Source organism: Poeciliopsis prolifica, unplaced genomic scaffold (genome assembly GCF_027474105.1).
Source record: "Poeciliopsis prolifica strain line A6 unplaced genomic scaffold, Auburn_PproV2 SCAFFOLD073, whole genome shotgun sequence".
Taxonomy (NCBI): domain Eukaryota; kingdom Metazoa; phylum Chordata; class Actinopteri; order Cyprinodontiformes; family Poeciliidae; genus Poeciliopsis; species Poeciliopsis prolifica.
In genome coordinates, this window is record NW_026562448.1 from 293,803 (window position 1) to 297,500 (window position 3,698).

Consider the following 3,698-nt stretch of genomic DNA (forward strand, 5'->3'; position numbering starts at 1 on the left):
ATCTCTGACGTTTCTGTCGGCTGCAGGCTGCACTTCCTGGACGGTTTCTGACGTCCTGCCAGATGAGAGCAGGCTGAAGCTTCACTCAATCATTGTCTGTCATGAAGAAGAAAACATCTGGCGCGACTATAAATTTGTCTTTAAAATTGTTAGAAGTACGCCTCTGCATAACATGTATCCTCATTAACATATAAGAGAATAAAATAAGAAAAAAATATGGACCCACTTACAACAAAGAATAGCTTTATGAACTATAACAGGAAAGATTTAAAGTGCATCTGAAATTCAACAATAAAATTAAATCCTTAAATAAACTGAAAAATTTGTGACGTCTTTGGACGTCTTTGGTCCTCTTTGGACGTCTTTGGTCCTCTTTGGACGTCTTTTTTTTCTCAACGCTGTTAAATATTTGCTCATGGTGTCTCTTCAGGGTCTGTGACACTTCTTGCTCATACTCTGTGCTGCGTGCAAAGCGTCCATGCTCAGTGCAAACAAAACCCCGACACCACTGACCTCACATCCTGCCAAAGAGAGCGCCACTATTTGAGAAGCGCTGGTCTGTGCTGACCCTCAGCAGAGCCACGATTCACATGCTAGCTCAGCTAGCCCTCTGCTAGCATAAGGCTAGCAGCCAGAGATGCAACTGGCAGCTCTGCCGAGACCAACAACTAAATATTCATTTTATTGAATGTTTTGGGTTCATTTGTTCAGTTCTCTTAGGGATTCAAAATGTCTTCTTGAGTCAGTGCTGCAGCAGGAGCTGCAGCAGCAGCAGGAGACCTTCTGCAGTGGAGGACATGTGAGGACATCAAGTCTCCTCCATGCGACAACACAGAAAATGCTGCTTAGGATGCATATTTCTGCTAAGCTGAGTTTGGTTCTGGTGAGGTTTGGGTTCCTCTGCAGACCCAGAGAGGCTCAGCAGGACCGGCTGATGAGATCCAGATGTTGGAGTTGGATCAAACACGCCGAGCTGCGATTGATCCCCAGCAGTGACGCAATACAACATCCAGCTAACTGAGCCAGAACCAAGATCCAGAACCCAGACCCAAGTAACTCGACTGTCAGCAATGGGCTGCTGGAGGTTCTGGAGGTTCTGGAGGTTCTGGAGCTTACAGTGACCTTTGACTGTGGACCCCGCTGTGGTTTTGTGGATTTTGTGGTTCAGCCTTCCTCTGAGCGGCGTGCCGCAGGGCTCTGCTTTAGCTCTCTTGGTTTTCTCCTTGTTGCCTCTGGGATTTATTGCAAACCACCAAAACGTTAAATTGACTTGTTATGCAGATGATGTGATATTTACTCACCAGGCAGAACTTTCTGTTCCTGAACGACCAGCAAGCAGCTGGCCTGGGAAATTTCACCAAAACAACTTGACAAACGAATCTCTGTTCTCCAGATTTGCTTATTTTCAGCCGCTAACCCAGATCAGGCTGTTTTCACCCGTTTGACCAACTCCAAGACTTCGCCGTCTCATCTGCCATTCTCCCGTTTTGGTCGGCAAACCACTGCACTCTGCCCTTCTCCCATATTGGTATCTTTAGTATCTTCCTGTAAACATCCCGTTTTACGGTAATGATGGCGCCCAACCTGGCAACGCTTCTGGTTTTATCTAGTTTGTTCTGCGATGCTTTGCTGTTTCTGCTCTTTTACCACTTGCTGTGTTGGCCTTTGACCCTGAAGCAGTTTGGTCTCCACTGTGGTTGATTGATGGATTGATGTGAGAGAACATGGTGGAAACCTGGACCTACTCCTTCAGCAGTTGTGAAACAGTCAGCAGGTTGTTGTGCAACGCTGCAGCATCCATCATGACTCCATGTCCTCCAGCTTCACGCCGCATCGAGCATGTATCAACTATCAGAAGTGCAGAGAGCATCCAGAGGACACACATCTGCTAACACTCAGCCCCCTGTGAGACACAGTGTGTGTGTTAGGGGCGGCTTAACCTGACATGATGACCTGCATAAATCTGTCCACAGACAGAGGACTCACCTCCCTGCTGAGGACAAAGACACGTCTCTGGAAATCTGAAGTAGCCACTCAGCTCTGTGTTTATAGAAATGTTAAGGAGTCATGAACTCAGATGAAGCCATTGACACCTGGACTAAAAATAAGACATCTTGTCTGAACAAGTCTGACACCAAGTCAGTGTTCCCTCCAGGTGCAGAGGCGCTCCGGTCCAGGTGAGGCGGGACATTCTGGGTGGAAATACGGCAGGCCGCCGAGCCGATCCGGGTCAGGAGAGGTCACAATAGAAGAATGAGCGTTCCTGACCTGACCTGACCTGGATCGGAAAGGATGGGTAAATCCAACCAAAGCTAACATGTTAGCCTAGCGCTAGCAGCAGAAATGGCTCCTGGTCTTCAGCCAAAGACTAAAGAGAAATCACTAAACTCTGACGCCTCCATCTGGTTTCATCTGCTGAAACAGGAAGTTGCTCTCAGTGTCTCCAGAGGTTTTAGTGTCGTTTCCTGCAGAGGTTGTTGGTGCAGCGCCCCCACAGGCCAGGAGGGGAACAGGCTGGTTTGGGTCAGAACCAGATGTTCTGGATCCAGTAGAACTGGGTCTACTGGACCATCAGGTTTGAGTTAGAGACCGTGTGTTCAGGAAAATCAGGATGTTTAAACATCTTTTCACTCAGAGGGAAACAACAGTCTCTGTTTCCCTCTGGATGGAAACTCTTCTGGATTCAGGATTTCATCACATCCATTGTCTGGTTTTGGTTCTGGTTCTGGTCCAGACCACACTGCTGTGTGAACCAACCCCCCACAGCTGGGCGGTCCTTTATTCCAGGAAGCGGGCCGTTTGATTGGGTCGTAATGCTGTCAGCAGTTTTCTGCAGAATTGAGGAATGTGAACATCTGATGGTTGGATCTGGTGTCTCGATGACAGGAAGCATTTCCTCTCATCTCGTGTCCAGAACCTCCAGGAACACGGCGTGCTGGCGGGTCGGCTGCAGCCGTCTCCCTCTAACCGGGTCAGCGGGATCTCAGGACCGATCCGGTTCTGTAAGAATCCCTTTGAGCTCATCACAAGGGGATTCTGGGAGGATTTTTCTTCCAGAACATTCTGGTGAGCATGAGGAAGAGGAGGAGGTCTGCTGACGATGGAGGAAGGCTCCCGCTGACGGGCCAGGCCATTATGAGAATAAAAACCTGAACACTGCTGCCCCAGGTGCTGGACAAGCCGGGTCCTCACAGGAAGTGATGTCATATCTGCTGTCAGTCACTTCCTGCAGGACAGCAGACGGTTCCCAGAGAACAGGAAGTGATGTGGGAGAAGTTGAGGTGCTTGGGGAATCTCTCTGTCTCAGCTTCATGTTTCATGTTTCTCCCAAACTTCCGCCCGACCCCAAAGCAGCAGCAGGGCCGAGCGAGGAGCAGGAAATGACCCCTGCTGTTCTGGGTGTCCAGGGGCCAAAGCTGCAGGAACCGAATGTCTTTGCAGCAACAAGACGAGCGAGAAAAATTCCCCTCAGAGATTTAATGACCCCCCACCACACTCCTGCCGCGTTTTCCTCTTCCGTCCGTTTCTGCTCTCTGTTTCTTGGTCAGCAACCTTCTGGCGCCCTCCAGTGGTCAGGCTAGTGAACTGCACTAGCGCCATCAGGGCCGTGCAGAGCCCTTTGGAGGGCCGGGGGCTCAAAGTTAAAAAGGGGCCCATTGAACAAAGTCTTAAAACACGGAACAGCAACAACCATATGA